The 17500-nt window shown below is 48.3% G+C and overlaps 1 protein-coding gene across 1 annotated transcript in view; it reads left to right on the top strand.

The window, feature by feature from the left end:
• The window catches only part of tsnare1 (T-SNARE Domain Containing 1), a 98589-nt gene that overhangs the window by 507 nt on the left and 80582 nt on the right, over positions 1 to 17500 (top strand). The window lies entirely within an intron of this gene.

Here is a 17500-nt window from a genome sequence, read left to right as displayed (position 1 = left end):
ACCTCTTAAGCCTCCTGTTAAATGTGCCTAAAAACGCCTAAACAGCATACCCAAAGTAAATTGGAAGCTGTTCTTGAACCATTTGGAGTACATGCATGTAAATGATCTCTTTTGAAAGCTGACACTCTGAAGTTAAGTCTGTTGTCAGGACCCCTGTCAGTCCTTCTAGTGTTGAGTAATAGAAGCTTGAACACAAGGAAAGTGAAAATTTCTATTTCCGCCTAGATTTTGTTTTGAAAACAGAGGCCTGAATAGGCCTAGAGGTGGTATGTATTATCTGGAAGACTAAATTGGACCACAGGTTGAAGCCTTACCCAATTCAAATCAAAAGTCAAACATAATACCACAATATATTCATATTTGACACATGTTTTTATAAGAGTACATCCAGGAATTTTCTAAAAGGGTCTTTTGGAGACTCCAAAATGACCCTTTGTAACCAAGGTCAAGGTCAAATAAAAAGGTATTATTTTTCATAATTGTTATCTCTGGCCCATCTCTGGTACTTAGAAATATCATATATAATAGCTAAATCCCTAATTAGTAATACTGAAACAAAAAAACTGAAGCATGAACACATTGGAGTGCTTTATCTGATTCCAAGGATTGGCGCACAAAGAACACTGATTCTGTCAACCATATTGCGCAATCGACTGTTATTTTGAAGGCTCCACAGACGCATACAAATGAGGTATTGGCATTTTCAGCTAGCTGTCAGCTACAAGGCTAACGAGCTAATTTCAGAGCCAGTCGAAGCCAGTTCGAGAAATTTGTTTAGAACGAGTGTGGGGGGGGGGGGGGGGCGGGGGGGGGGCAGGACGCACAGACCTAGTTGGCTTTAGAGGGCTGTCAACGGGGCATGGAAGCTCCTATTGGGTCGAACAAGGTGTCAATCAAAAGGGGAGGGTTCAACGGACATTTTGAGACCTTCATTTTGTAAATACTCCGTTGATAAATTGGAGAAAATAACACTTTTATGTGAACAAGTTGTTTCTTCCGTCGGCTAACTTGCATAATGAAACAAAGGATAATGGCTATTCATGAACGTAAAACATTGTATTTGGACGAATTACTTTACATGGTTAGATACTTTGAACCCTTGGGACTTACGCAGATCAAGTTTTGATGGCATGATTTGCACACCTGGACCTATTTGAACAACTTGGGGTGAGTACAACTTTTTTCTTTGGCATTGTTGAAGGAATGTTCACCGGAAAAAGACGTTGACTTTGCTTGCTATTGCGACTTGATCTTGAATTGGTTTATTTCAATGGAAGCACAAGAATCGTAGCTTTCCAACGATGTATAACATGTGTAGCGTCTAAAAAATATATTTTTTAGAATTTAGTGCGTCGTAACTGAGGAAGGGGGAGGCAGCATTTTTGTCTCTCGGGCGAAACTAGCAATACTTAATTTATAATAAAGTATGTAGTTCTTGGGGGCACCACCTCTTATTTGTTGAAGGGACAGAGGAAACCTTATTGAATAATATTGAATAATAGCCTTCGTAATAATCAGTCTAATCTTAAGTAGTGAATTTCTATGAAAGTAGAGCAGATCATATAACGTGAGGGATAACGCGAGTATTATAAACAATGATTTATTTAAGGAAATGTAATTATCCATCCATCCATCCATCCATCATCTTCCGCTTGTCCGGGGGTCAGGTCGCGGGGGCAGCAACCTAAGCAGGGAGGCCCAGACTTTCCTCTCCCCGGCCACTTCCACCAGCTCTTCCTGGGGGACCCCGAGGCGTTCCCAGGCCAGCCGAGAGACATAGTCCCTCCAGCGTGTCCTGGGTCTTCCCCGGGGCCTCTTCCCAGTGGGACGTGCCCAGAACACCTCACCAGGGAGGCGTCCAGGAGGCATCCTTATCAGATGCCCGAGCCACCTCAACTGGCCCCTCTCGACGCGGAGGAGCAGCGGTTCTACTCTGAGCCCCTCCCGGATGACCGAGCTTCTCACCCTATCTCTAAGGGAGAGCCCGGACACCCTGGAGTCCAACCCTCACCCGGAACAAGTTCGACTTACTACCGGCAATGCGGACCAAACTCTGGCACCGGTCGTACAGGGACCGAACAGCCCCGATCAGGGAGTCCGGTACCCCGTACTCCCGGAGCACCCCCCACATGAGCCCCCGAGGGACATGGTCGAACGCCTTTTCCAAATCCACAAAACATGTGTAGACTGGTTGGGCGAACTCCCATGCACCCTCCAGAACCCTGCCGAGGGTATAGAGCTGGTCCACAGTTCCACGGCCAGGACGAAAACCACATTGCTCCTCCTGAATCCAAGGTTCGACAATCCGATGGACCCTCCTCTCCAGCACCCCTGAATAGACTTTCCCAGGGAGGCTGAGGAGTGTGATCCCCCTAAAGTTGGAGCACACCCTCCGGTCCCCCTTTTTAAAGAGGGGAACCACCACCCCGGTCTGCCAGTCCAGAGGCACTGTCCCTGATGTCCACGCGATGTTGCAGAGTCGTGCCAACCAAGACAGCCCTACAACATCCAGAGCCTTAAGGAACTCCGGGCGGACCTCCTCCACCCCAGGGGCCTTGCCACCGCGGAGCTTTTCAACCACCTCGGCGACCTCAGCCCCAGAGATAGAAGGGCCCCCCCCAATGTCCCCAGACTCTGCCTCCACGTCGGAACGCGTGTTGGTGGGATTAAGGAGGTCTTCAAAGTATTCCTTCCACCGATCCAGGACGTCCCCCATCGAGGTCAGCAGCGCACCATCCCCACCATATACAGCGTTGACAGTGCACTGCTTCCCCCTCCTGAGTCGCCGGATGGTGGTCCAGAACCTTTTCGAAGCCGTTCGGAAGTCATTCTCCATGGCCTCGCCGAACTCCTCCCACGCCCGGGTTTTTGCCTCCGCGACCGCCAAAGCCGCATTCCGCTTGGCCTGCCGGTACACATCAGCTGCCTCTGGAGTCCTACCAGCCAACAAAGTCCGATAGGCCTCCTCCTTCAGCTTGACGGCTTCCCTCACCTCCGGCGTCCACCACCGAGTCCGAGGGTTACCGCCGCGACATGCACCGACCGCCTTGCGTCCGCAGCTCCGGTCAGCCGCCTCAACAATGGAGGCCCGGAACATGGCCCATTCGGACTCAATGTCCCCGGCCTCCCCCGAGACATGGTCGAAGCTCTCCCGGAGGTGGGAGTTGAAGCTCCTTCTGACAGGGGATTCTGCCAGACATTCCCAGCAGACCCTCACATTACGTTTGGGCCTGCCAGGCCTGACCGGCGTCTTCCCCCACCATCGTAGCCAACTCACCACCAGGTGGTGATCAGTTGACAGCTCCGCCCCTCTCCTCACCCGAGTGTCCAAGACATTCGGCCTCAGATCCGACGACACGACTACAAAGTCTATCATCGAACTGAGACCTCGGGTGTCCTGGTGCCAAGTGCACATATGGACACCCTTATGCTTGAACATGGTGTTCGTTATGGACAAGCCGTGTCTAGCACAGAAGTCCAACAACAAAACACCGCTCGGGTTCAGATTGGGGGGGCCGTTCCTCCCAATCACGCCCCTCCAGGTCTCACTGTCATTGCGCACATGAGCATTGAAGTCCCCCAGGAGGACGAGGGAATCTCCGGGAGGAGCGCTTTCCAGCACCCCTCCCAGAGACTCCAAAAAGGGTGGGTACTCTGCACTGCCATTTGGTGCATAAGCACAAACAACAGTGATTACCCGTCCCCCCACCCGAAGGCGGAGGGAGGCTACCCTCTCGTCCACCGGGGTGAACCCCAACGTACAGGCGCCGAACCGAGGGGTAACAAGTATTCCCACCCCAGCTCGACGCCTCTCACCGAGGGCAACTCCAGAGTGGAAGAGAGTCCAGCCCCTCTCAAGGAGACTGGTTCCGGAGCCGATGCTGTGCGTCGAGGCGAGGCCGACTATATCTAGCCGGAACTTCTCTACCTCGCGCACCAGCTCCGGCTCCTTTCCCGCCAGCGAGGTGACGTTCCACGTCCCTAGAGCTAGCTTCTGCAGCCGAGGATCGGACCGCCAAGTCCCCCGCCTTCGGCCGCCGCCCGTCTCGCACTGCACCCGACCCCCATGACCCCTCCTGCGGATGGTGAGCCCACTGGAAGGGGGTCCCACGTTGTCTCTTCGGGCTGTGCCCGACCGGGCCCCATGGGAAAAGGCCCGGCCACCAGGCGCTCGCCATCGAGCCCCACCCCCGGGCCTGGCTCCAGGGGGGGGCCCCGGTGACCCGCTTCCGGGCAGGGGCAACTGAGAACCATTGTTAGTTTTCTTCATGGTAGTTTTTGAGCCACGCTTTGTCTGATCCTTCGCCTGGAACCTGTTTGCCTTGGGTGACCCTACCAGGGGCATAAAGCCCCCGACAACATAGCTTCCAGGATCATTAGGACACGCAAACCCCTCCACCGCGGTAAGGTGGTGACTCAGGGAGGGGCTTTATTAATACAACATTAATAAATGGTTTAGTTTGTAGATTAGAATCATTTTGATATCAAGATTGACTGATTTATCATAACAGGAAAGGAAGTTACATTAAAACATAAAATTATATCAACACAGCATTAAAGGGAAAGCATACATTATAACACATCAACTACTGTCATTGAAATAGTGTCCATGAGCCATGTAGTCCTTGAGAATATGTTTGTAAATCCAGTTCTTCCTTAAAATTCTTTGTCTCCATACTGTAAGGCCATTTTGGTCTACCTTCTGACCCCATGCTGGGCCAGAAGCTTTGAAGCTCCTGCTCTGGAGATAAGGACAAGGGGGGAAACCCCCTTTCTCCTTGTCGGGGGTAGGGGAAAGGTGTGATGGTACGTGGTTTGTCTGTTGGCTCTGCTACATATGCGACGTTACGCTGTGAGACCCGCATTCGAACGATCACATATGTGCAACGCTACTCCTTAACGGGTTAAATAGCATTCACAAAAAAATATTTTCTACTGTTGTTTTGTTATAAAAACTTTCTATAATCCGCTTTGAAATATAAACCGCAACACCACAAGAAAAAAATTTAATCGGGTTATAAACCGCGGTTTTATTTCCGAAAAATAGGTAGCTCCCATTTTTTACTTGTGTCATTGGCATGTTGTGATTTCATTTGTCTGTGTTTGATTTAGTTTGCAAATGATTTAACTTAACTCTCCTTAGGATTATAGATATAGTGACTCAGGTGGCTGAGCAGTGAGGGAAGCGGACTAGTAATCAGAAGGTTGTTGGTTCGATTCCTGGCTGAGCCAAATGACGTTGTTTCCTTGGGCAAGGCACTTCACCCTACTTGCCTCGGGGGGAATGTCCCTGTACTTACTGTAAGTCGCTCTGGATAAGAGCTGCTAAATGTAAAAAGTTACAGCTATATTGTCCATCATTATTTTAACGAGGCCTATCTCTCTCTCTCCCTTCCCCCTCCCCACACGCTCTTCACACAGCCATTGCGTATCCCGCTTTCATTATAGTACTGTACTATTCAAACTCGAGACTAACCCATAACCTCTCTGGTATTTGTTCATTATATAATAACATTTTCTTAAATAAATCATTTTGTATAATACTCGCGTTATCCCTCATGTTATCTGATATGCTCTACTTTTATAGAATTCATTACTTAAGATAAGACTGATTATTACGAAGGCTATTAAACAAGGTTCTATAAGGTTTCCTCAGCCCCTTTAAACAAATTCTGAGGTGGTGCCCCCTTAACTAGATACTTTATTATAAATTAAGTATTTATAATATTAAATGAGCAAACCCCGCTACACACACAGGGGACCCTGAAAATGTGTCTTCGTTAATGAGGCAACATGGTAACCACATTCTACTGAGGTCTGTGGTGAGATCACCTCGCAAAAGAAGGAGAGAGAGGGAGGGAGGGAATGAAAAAGGGAGGGAGAGAGAGTGGGAGGAAGCGAGGGAGGGAGAGAGACAGACTGAGAGGAATAGAAACAGAAAAAAAGAGAAAGAGGCCTGTGGTGAGATCACTTCGCAAAAGAAGGCGAGAGGGAGGGAGACAGAGAGAGAAAGAGAGAGATTTTCACAGTTCTGGACTTTCCCCTGGTGTTTCCCATTATTTCCCCCTGTTTCCATGGTATTCCCTGCCTCCCTGTGTGTGTGTGTGTGTGAGTGTGTGTGTGAGTGGTGTGGGCGTCTCTCTCTCTCTCCAGGTTTCCAGCTTCCTACACACCTGAGTCTCGTTTGGGATCAACCACGCTGTTGTGTGCATACAAGATAGGAGCTAATGAATAAGTCTGCTTGCAAAACGTTTAGTTCACTTCTTGAAGAAGTCACTCGATAAACAAAATTTTTCGGATCACTGAATACTCAGTCATCTAAGTAGGCTTGTTAAGGCATGTCTTGTAGTCACTTTTCCCCATGCTTTTTCACCGTTAGTCGATTTAAGGTGTAAAATAACCTTATTTTTTTCAAATATTTCAGTGTTTAACACAATTTGAAATGTTACGATCTGCACTTGCATAATCTGTCAAAACAGAGAGATGAATGTGCACCCGTCAGTTTTGGATTGTTTCATCTTTGTGGTGGTGTTCCTACATGACAAGTCTGTTCCTTCATGATCCTCCGAGTTTCTATGTTTTGCCTGTGTCTTTGTAATGTTTCACACATTTATTTTAGATTTTATTTTGAACCTCTCGATCTGCAGGTAAACGTTCTACTACTGAACCATACCAACCACACCACTGTTCAGTCATCATTTGTGATTCATCCAGGTGGCAGACGGCAGACTGTAGTGTGAGAGGCATTACAGACCGTGAGAGGCATTACAGACTGTGGTGTGAGAGGCCTTACAGACTGTAGTGTGAGAGGCCTTACAGACTGTAGTGTAAGAGGCATTACAGACTGTAGTGTGAGAGGCCTTACAGACTGTGGTGTGAGAGGCATTACAGACTGTAGTGTGAGAGGCCTTACAGACTGTGGTGTGAGAGGCATTACAGACTGTAGTGTGAGAGGCATTACAGACTGTAGTGTGAGAGGCATTACAGACTGTAGTGTGAGAGGCCTTACAGACTGTGGTGTGAGAGGCCTTACAGACTGTGGTGTGAGAGGCATTACAGACTGTGGTGTGAGAGGCCTTACAGACTGTAGTGTGAGAGGCATTACAGACTGTAGTGTGAGAGGCATTACAGACTGTGGTGTCAGAGGCCTTACAGACTGTAGTGTGAGAGGCATTACAGACTGTGGTGTGAGAGGCCTTACAGACTGTAGTGTGAGAGGCCTTACAGACTGTAGTGTAAGAGGCATTACAGACTGTAGTGTGAGAGGCCTTACAGACTGTAGTGTGAGAGGCCTTACAGACTGTAGTGTGAGAGGCATTACAGACTGTGGTGTGAGAGGCATTACAGACTGTAGTGTGAGAGGCCTTACAGACTGTAGTGTGAGAGGCATTACAGACTGTAGTGTGAGAGGCATTACAGACTGTAGTGTGAGAGGCCTTACAGACTGTAGTGTGAGAGGCATTACAGACTGTGGTGTGAGAGGCATTACAGACTGTAGTGTGAGAGGCATTACAGACTGTGGTGTGAGAGGCCTTACAGACTGTAGTGTGAGAGGCCTTACAGACTGTAGTGTGAGAGGCCTTACAGACTGTAGTGTGAGAGGCATTACAGACTGTGGTGTGAGAGGCCTTACAGACTGTAGTGTGAGAGGCCTTACAGACTGTAGTGTGAGAGGCATTACAGACTGTAGTGTGAGAGGCATTACAGACTGTAGTGTGAGAGGCATTACAGACTGTAGTGTGAGAGGCATTACAGACTGTAGTGTGAGAGGCATTACAGACTGTAGTGTGAGAGGCCTTACAGACTGTGGTGTGAGAGGCATTACAGACTGTGGTTTGAGAGGCATTACAGACTGTAGTGTGAGAGGCCTTACAGACTGTAGTGTGAGAGGCCTTACAGACTGTGGTGTGAGAGGCATTACAGACTGTAGTGTGAGAGGCCTTACAGACTGTAGTGTGAGAGGCATTACAGACTGTGGTGTGAGAGGCATTACAGACTGTAGTGTGAGAGGCATTACAGACTGTAGTGTGAGAGGCATTACAGACTGTAGTGTGAGAGGCCTTACAGACTGTAGTGTGAGAGGCATTACAGACTGTGGTGTGAGAGGCATTACAGACTGTAGTGTGAGAGGCATTACAGACTGTGGTGTGAGAGGCCTTACAGACTGTAGTGTCAGAGGCATTACAGACTGTGGTGTGAGAGGCCTTACAGACTGTAGTGTGAGAGGCCTTACAGACTGTAGTGTGAGAGGCATTACAGACTGTAGTGTGAGAGGCATTACAGACTGTGGTGTCAGAGGCATTACAGACTGTGGTGTGAGAGGCCTTACAGACTGTAGTGTGAGAGGCCTTACAGACTGTAGTGTGAGAGGCATTACAGACTGTAGTGTGAGAGGCATTACAGACTGTGGTGTCAGAGGGCATTACAGACTGTAGTGTGAGAGGCCTTACAGACTGTAGTGTGAGAGGCCTTACAGACTGTAGTGTGAGAGGCATTACAGACTGTAGTGTGAGAGGCATTACAGACTGTAGTGTGAGAGGCATTACAGACTGTAGTGTGAGAGGCATTACAGACTTTACCTTTTTTCTCCAGAAACATTTTTTTAAATGTTTTTTCTGTAATTGCCTCCCTCATCAGATCTACTGCCAGGACCAGACATTCTGTGCATTACATCAGCAATTTGACACAATCTGTAGAGCCAAATGAGAGAGAAATAGGGGTCATTTGGGAGATTTTTATAGATTTTATTTTAAGTGATGTTTTCTTTCAACTTTTCACATCGCTCATGTCTGAGAAGCCGCTAATGTTTTTCTTTATTCTGAGTGATAATACGCTATGTTGGAAATCCTTTCAGGAGTGAATTACGCTCACCTTTTCGGCTGTTCAGATTTGGAAAGATGCCCTTGTATGTCTGTCAGTGAATCGCCAATTTTATACACTACACTCACAACACACACACAGGTTTGTTTTACTATCGTAGTGAGGACTGACAATTCACACCCATAAAAACATTGTTATCCTTAACCCTGACCCCTAACAAGTCCCCACAATGGTAGATAAACACGACCACACACACCTGCCGTACTCCTGGTCCCGCCTCATAAACCCCAGGTATGACAAGAAATCCATTGATGTCAGGCAATTACAAGCATGCTGAATCGGTGAAAATAATCCTGCTTCATATTTCATCAAGGCCATGGAGGGCTCTCACCCCACCCCACCCCAGCCAGGGTTAGTCCAGCCCAGTCCAGCCCAGCCTAGCCCAGCCTAGCCCACCCCAGTCCACCCCTCCACAGCCTAGCCCAGACCTAATCCATCACCCCCTTACACACATACACACACAAACTGTAATATATCTGTGTGTAATTTATGTGTTCAACACAAATATCACTTAATATCTCAATTACATTCATGAAGTAAAATAACAATTGCTGTAGACCAAAGTGTACCGCTCATTCATGTACAATGATTATGTAAAAATGTCTATTAAATTGATAATGAATGGAGGATCAAGAGCAGTAGGCGCACTTTGAAGACGAGAGCTTGAAGTGAACCTTTTATGGAAACGTCATCCTGCGTTTACTAAGTAATATTGTCAGCTTCATATTGTAATGTAATGCCCTGTTATAGATACTAAGTCTGAGACAAATATTTCCCTCTCTCACTTTTTCACTACCTCTCTCTCCACCCTTCTCCTCTCCTCTGCTTTGCTCCCCCCCTCTTTCTCTCTCTCTCTCTCTCTCTCTCTCTCTCTCTCTCTCTCTCTCTCTCTCTCTCTCTCTCTCTCTCTCTCTCTCTTTCTCTCTCTCTCTCTCTTCTCTCTCTCTCTCTCTCTCTCTCTCTCTCTCTCTCTCTCTGTCTCTCTCATCCTTCCCCTCCACCCATCTCCTCTGATCCCCCCTCCCCTCTCTCTCTCTCTCTCTCTCTCTCTCTCTCTCTCTCTCTCTCTCTCTCTCTCTCTCTCTCTCTCTCTCTCTCTCTCTCTCTCTCTCTCTCTCTCTCTCTATCTCTCTCATCCTTCCCCTCCACACATCTACTCTGACCCCCCCCCTCCCCTCTCTCACTCTCTCTCTCTCTCTCTCTCTCTCTCTCTCTCTCTCTCTCTCTCTCTCTCTCTCTCTCTCTCTGAGGAGAACAGCATGGATGAGAGCGAGAGGCTTGCTTTCCATCTGCAGGTGGGGAGTCTCTCTCTGTCCAGGCTGACAGGTGTCTAGAGGCTAAATATAACTGCTTGTTAGTTCCATGTCTAAGGTATTGATCTCCTGTGATACCTGTCAGAGCGTCCACCTCTCTCCCCCTCACAGGCACTGGACAAATCACTCACATTACCCAGCAGCAGGCCAGGAGGAGTCAAAACACGCTTTGAACTGAGCCGGATTCTCAAACAGTATAATTATATTGTTGCTGCCATCTGCTCATGGAAGAAAACATACACAGCGGATTGATTCAGTTTAGTTGGAGAAAAGTGAAAGGTAAATAGTGGTTGAATCATTCAGATGATTCCCGCTTACCCTCTCTCCATCCTCTCCTCCTCTTCCCCCTCCATCCTCTACCCACCCTCATTCCTCTCATTCCTCCATCTCCTCCTCCCTCCATCCTCTCCCACCGTCTTGACTGCTGAGGAGGTCAACTGAGAGTCAAGGTCACTTCCTGTCACTTCCTGTCACTTCCTGTCCTGTCTGGACCGTGTCAACTCCTGGGACAGAGGGACTAACGAGGCGTATATGACTCCATTACCCCCCCACCCCTGCACACAGACACACACCCCTGCACACACACACACGCCAAGCACACACCACACACATACACACACACCACACACACATACACCAAACACACACACACCACACACACACACAAACACCAAACACACACCAAATACAACACACACACACCAAACACACACCACACACACACATTCTGAAGGTCCCCTCCAGTCTGCACAGTGCGAGAGGGGGACAGCAGCCAATCGATGAGCAGGATGCAAGAATCCCCGCAAGACGAATGAAGCGGGAGCAGAGAAGTGATGGGCCCGATGGCTTTTTAAGTCACCCTGCGAAGCAATCGCAGACCGCATTTAAAGAGGAGGGCTTTGATAGAGGTCGCTCATCCACCGGAGCACGGCGCAGACAACGATTTTTAGAGCGTTCATTAAAGAGCGTTTAGGGCTAAACACATGGGGGCATTCAGAAGAGTTCTGAGGCTGCTCTCGTTGACGACACACTCCCCCCCTCCCGCCCCCTCCCCCCCCCCCAGTCAATGTGAAGGGCTGAAACATATTTGAGCGGATAGGACCATAAGGAACAGCAATGTTCTTGAGAGAAAAACACGAATGGATTGTTCATTGTACTGTGATGTAAGGAGGTTCAATATATAAGTACAATCGCTGCGGTGTAAGTAGGTTATACAAGTAGCCAGGAATTACATCTTTTTGAAACAACATGACAAAGTGAAGCACCAAATCATCATCACAAAGATTACACAATGAATACATTTCGCAAACACCTTCCGTCCAAAGCAGTACCCAGGGTGGATTTTGAACCAGAAATCTCTCAATCTCCAGTCAAGTGCTCTAACCACCAGTGCTGTACTGGGATGCTCGTTGGACAGACCTCTGTACGGAGTGATGGTGAACAAAACAACTTGTAATTAAATGTCAGAGTTCAGCCTTACGAGAGGTCAGAGCAGTAACGGGCAAAATTGAAAAGGTCATGTTTGTCTGGATTTCTTCCTTCAGTCACAGGAATGGAGATTGCTGAACACTGTCGTCTTCTGACTTTCTGTGTGCACTAGTTGTACATCGCTATGGATATAACCGACAGTAAATGGTTACAATTCAGGCTAAATGTGTTTAGCTAAGCTAAAGACCTGTGGTTGTCTTTCAATAAGGGATAGGCTACAGCCCAGATTGTTTTACGCAGGTCATAATCATCACAAGCGCCGCCGACATCAAAAACAGACTTTCCAATCAGTGTGAACGAATCACCATTTATTCCGTGGTGTGACTCATTCAGCCTCCACGCACCCATATCCAACACACCAGCCAAGAAGGCGGCGCACGCTGTGTGAAGGAATGTGTTTCCTGTGTGTGGAAAAGCTGAAAGTGTCCAACAGGCAGCAGCAACAGAAGCTCTCAGAGGGAGCGTTGGAAACGAATAAAGGACGCGCGAATTACACTCCTGTCTCACGCTGTTCACATTTGCAATTCTTGCTCAAAGCTGTCTCCAATCTTCCTAATCACAAACTCTGGTACACATCTCTCCCTTTCCCATTCAATGTGTGTGTAGTGTGTGTGTATGAGTGTGCGTGTGTGTGACCCAGACTGTTAGATGATTTTCTGTCAGAAGATGGGCCAAGGAAGGCACCACAATGAAAAAGAGTTGACTTTGTTTATTGGATCGAGCTGCTCGGATCAGGTCACCACAACAGGCAGAGTGCTTGGCATGAGTGAGAAACATTTCTCTCAGAAGGACATTATGAGCTGGACAGTACAGATATAGTAACCACCAAAACATGCCCTTAAACAGTACACATTCCACGACTTAATGCACAGGAGAAACAACATACAGGTGATGCGTCATAACTCTTTGTTTGTACTATTCTCTGCATCTTGCTCTTTCCCAAAGGTTGAACGGAGCACATTCCCTGATCTATATGTGTATTGTCAAAGGCCTGCTACGTGACCTCTTGACCACAGCAAGAGACAACCTCACATATGTATAGAAAATATGCATATCACAGACCCAGCCTCACACAACATGCACTCATTCATAACTGTGTGTTTGGTTGTCTGCCGGCCCAACGGAACAAACAGAGAGTTCGTGATGAAGTCTCTGGAGCAAAAGTGAAAGTCAAACCCAAGTGCTTTTCCTTGTTTGAGTTGTGTTTGAAGGATGTCAGGGCGAGGCTGGAGACTGTGTGTGTGAAGGGGCATGTTCTGGGGCTGGAGGCTGTGTGTGTGAAGGGGCATGTTCTGGGGCTGGAGGCTGTGTGTGTGAAGGGGCATGTTCTGGGGCTGGAGGCTGGAGGCTGTGTGTGTGAAGGGGCATGTTCTGGGGCTGGAGGCTGGAGGCTGGAGGCTGTGTGTGTGAAGGGGCATGTTCTGGAGCTGGAGGCTGGAGGCTGTGTGTGTGAAGGGGCATGTTCTGGGGCTGGAGGCTGGAGGCTGTGTGTCTGAAGGGGCATGTTCTGGGGCTGGAGGCTGGAGGCTGTGTGTGTGAAGGGGCATGTTCTGGGGCTGGAGGCTGGAGGCTGGAGGCTGTGTGTGTGAAGGGGCATGTTCTGGGGCTGGAGGCTGGAGGCTGTGTGTGTGAAGGGGCATGTTCTGGTGCTGGAGGAGCCCACAGGAAGCCAGACCATAGCTTCACGTTTCATTTATTTATTATTAGCAGACTTTTTATGCATGACAGATTTTCAGTTTTGTCCACCATCCAGAAGCTGGTTAGGAAGAAGAATGCTATGAAAGTTTAACAAGGACAAAGTCCCCAATTTAACACTATAAAAAATGTGCAATGGTTGTACCACTTCCTTTAAGATGATGCACACACACACACACACAGCACATATACACACACACACACAGCAAATATACACACACATTGCACACATACGTACACACCTTAAGGCGGACTAAAAACTTTACCAACAATGACTATGTCTTTTATTGACGATCCCTCAGTAGGAGGGGGCGGGGCTCACTTTTATAAAGTCTGTTTCTGTGTAATGAAACCTGGAGTGACAGTGCTAGCTGAGTAGCAACTCAGAGAAATGATCTTGTGGGTAGCGTGGACGTAAATCAGGCAGGGTCCCGCCCGGGCCGGATACAGCCTGCTTTGACTGGGGGGGCAGTGAACATTTCTAGGGGGGCATCATGATTACGGAAGGGGGTCGTATAATTTTATTTTATATAACCATTATGTTATCATTTTTGAGTCTGCTTAACGATCCGAGTGTTACAGTAATCAGGCACGGAGCCAACCCATGACATATCCTGGGTTTGATGTGATGCTGGATAGGATCCTCCACAGTGACATTTTTGGGTATTCATTTGAGCGCAAAATAGTTTTTTGAGCTCTATGTAAAATAAACCGCACGCCTATTTTTCCAATTGGTAAACCTTGTCTATTAAGGTGATGTTTTTATCATTTCTGGCTCCAAATTGTCGACAGGGGAAGCAGAAACATGCATGTAGCTTGGCTGATTTCTCTAACCAAGTTCGAGAGTGATGCCCTAGGACCTTGGCTGAAAATGCGCATGGGGTACGTTTGCAGAACAGGCTGCATTGGATTGCTGTCATTCAAACCATGCTCGCCTTCACACACAGCAGCGGTAATGTTGGTACCGAGAGACAGGGAAGTGCTTCCACTAGGACCAGCACGCTCTGCCTGCTCTGGAGTTTAATATCCCTTGTCGCAGGGGCAGTAGTAGATGGTTTGGGGATCATAAATCGATGCATGATAAAAGGTTTTTCTTTGTAGGTACAAACACGCATGCAAAGAACAATCGATGGCTAACGAAGCTAAAAGACTACTGTTAACGTCTTTAACCCATGTATCTTCTATGAAAACAAATAAAGATTACAACTGAAACAGAAGTATGAAATAACAACTTCGAGAACAAGTGAGTGAGTGGCAAGAGATTCGAGGTTAATTTCGATTTTATCGGTAAACGTGGATGCGGAGCTCTAACCTACGTTGCCCATTATCAACCAGACTATCACTGGGGAATCTTTTTAAAAGATTGGTTGAAAAAAAATCATATTACTGAAAGCACTAACAGACTTTTTCATAGCTTCAACATGTAACCATTATGGCTGAAGTCAGAAGGAGCTTGGGGGGGGCGTGGCAGAAATCTGGGGGGGCGCAGCCCACCCCAGCCCCCCCCTGGATCCGGTCCTGGCAGGGGCCCGCCCAGGCAGGGGCCAGCCCAGGCAGGGGCCAGCCCAGGCAGGGGCCCGCCCAGGCAGGGGCCCGCCCAGGCAGGGGCCCGCCCAGGCAGGGGCCCGCCCAGGCAGGGGCCAGCCCAGGCAGGGGCCAGCCCAGGCAGGGGCCAGCCCAGGCAGGGGCCAGCCCAGGCAGGGGCCAGCCCAGGCAGGGGCCCGCCCAGGCAGGGGCCAGCCCAGGCAGGGGCCAGCCCAGGCAGGGGCCAGCCCAGGCAGGGGCCAGCCCAGGCAGGGGCCCGCCCAGGCAGGGGCCAGCCCAGGCAGGGGCCCGCCCAGGCAGGGGCCAGGGGCTCAGCTACTCTCTACATTACCTGACTCTTACTGGAACCACATCCTGAGAGCAGGGCTGTGGGTTTGGCTCTGACTGCTCCATCTCCCTGAGAGGGTTAGTACACACACACACTGGCCAGCCTGCCACCACACACACACACGCACACACGCACGCCTACTGGAACAACATCCTCAGAGCAGGGCTGTGGGTTTGGCTCTGTCTGTTCTATCTCCCTGAGAGGGTTAGTACACACACATACACACTCCCCAACCACAATCCCATCCTCCTGCCAGCATACCACCCCCCCCCTGCCCCCCCCCCCCTCCCGTTTCCTGTCTCCAGATCATGTAAACAGCAGTGCAGCGGTGACACCCCAGGTGCCAGACCACAATGGGCGGGGCAACTTCATGTTTTATTCCCATTAATTAGCGTTGTCTAATTCCCGGGCCCTGCGCGGCCTTTGTCTGCGTTCTACCTGAGAGTCGCTAAGTAACGCTCCCGCCCGCGGGAAGCATTGACCCTCGATGATGGAAAAAACAGGAGGAGGAAGGGGTGTGTGTGTGTGTGGGGGGGAGGTGTGTGTGTGTGTGTGTGTGTGGGGGGGGAGGTGTGTGTGTGTGTGTGGGGGGGGGGGAGGTGTGTGTGGGGGGGGGAGCTTTCTTTACAGTTTTTCACAATTGCTAAAACACATTCTTGAAACAGTCACCCATTTTCTCAAAACTGTAAACACAAAACCTCATCTTCAAGCACTATTTACAAAACCTCTGAATTATCTTGCAAAATGAAACTTTCGCCTCAAAACAGTTTTACCTGTGCTCAAAATCAAGCTTTCGCCTCAAAACAGATTTACCTGTGCTCAATATCAAACACTGCTCTCAAATCATAAACAAAGTGATCAAAATGATATACACTATCAAGCAGTCAGTAAACAATACACAAAAAAAATGAAAACACATTGTTCAAAACATATAGTTCTCAAGGAGAACTATACATTTTTACGTAATCTCAAAACAAATTTCATATTTATCCGTCATTGTCTTTTGATGAACGACAACACGTTCTATCATAGTAGCTCAAAATGTATCAGAAATTACTACTCTGCTTTGCTCTTTGCAATTTGTTTTGTTCTTTCTCCTCCTTGTACCCCTATACAGTACTGTACCCTACATCTCACTACTCACAACTCACTCTTGTTCTTTGTTGATATGAACCTGCAACCAGTCAAAATCTATTGAGCAGTCAGTACTGTTACTGTAACAAATGGAAAGCACAATGTTCAGGGCCATACAATTTGTTCATTGTACAGTATACAGCCTACAATGCACTGTACTACAGTATACAATACTACAGTAAAAGGGACAAAAATCTAAGGAGTAAACATGTGATCAATGTGCTTTTTTCTTGTCTTTGGGCTGGGTCAGGCCAGAGCACTTTGTCGACATCACAAGCAATATTTTCCACCTTCAACAACCTGTTTGCTCTCTGAACTGGCTTATATTGGTTGTGTCACATCATTTGAAGAAAGTTAAATCAATTTCGAGTGGTTGTGTTTTGTCAATGACATGTTTTCTCTGTTTGTATTTGATTGTTGCCATTTGTGTTTACCAGTATGGATGACATGTGCATTAGGGTGCAGAATGTGTTTTGAGAATGAGAATGTGTTTAGAGTTTTGCTGAAACGTCTATGTGAGATCTGCAAATTGTGTTTTACCATGTGAAATGGTTTAAGGTATTGACAACAGACTGCACAATTAGCTACATGAGTTCAAGCAACTGAGAACTTTGTTCAGCCAATGGGTTTTAGTGTTTTAGCAATTGAGAAAAACTGTAAATGACCCAACCATTTTTGGGGTCCCCGCTATGGAAACCTTTGCAATTATACCCGGTAGTTCAGAGAATGCTTTACGTAATGGCGTGACGTGAATCCAGGTAGCCTCGTTTGGACTTGATTGCTAAGTAGCCCCTGTGCCAGTGAAGCCAAGGTATCAGAACAGGGTGATAACTTGCTCTCACAGCGATGGGAGGGCCAATCATCGTGTCCCCAAAACAGTCCATCCACTAACTGAGTCGTGGGTGTGTCTTTCAATCTTCCGGAGTGACTCCGTCGAGCTCAGCTCGGAGGGCGCTCAGAGAGGAATGTTGCAGGAGGTCAGGCATGAGCAGGTGGTAAAGCAGAACTGCAATCATGCCATAATAATACGGCTGGTTCTCCGGTGAGGTGCGGGAGAGGGGGCGGGGCCAGGGGGCGGGGCCAGGGGGCGGGCCAGGGGGCGGGGCTGGGGCCGGGG

The sequence above is a fragment of the Osmerus eperlanus genome, chromosome 7, assembly GCF_963692335.1.
Source record: "Osmerus eperlanus chromosome 7, fOsmEpe2.1, whole genome shotgun sequence".
Lineage (NCBI taxonomy): Eukaryota > Metazoa > Chordata > Actinopteri > Osmeriformes > Osmeridae > Osmerus > Osmerus eperlanus.
Note: the sequence above shows the minus strand (reverse complement) of the source record. Positions and strands in the feature narration are given on the sequence as shown.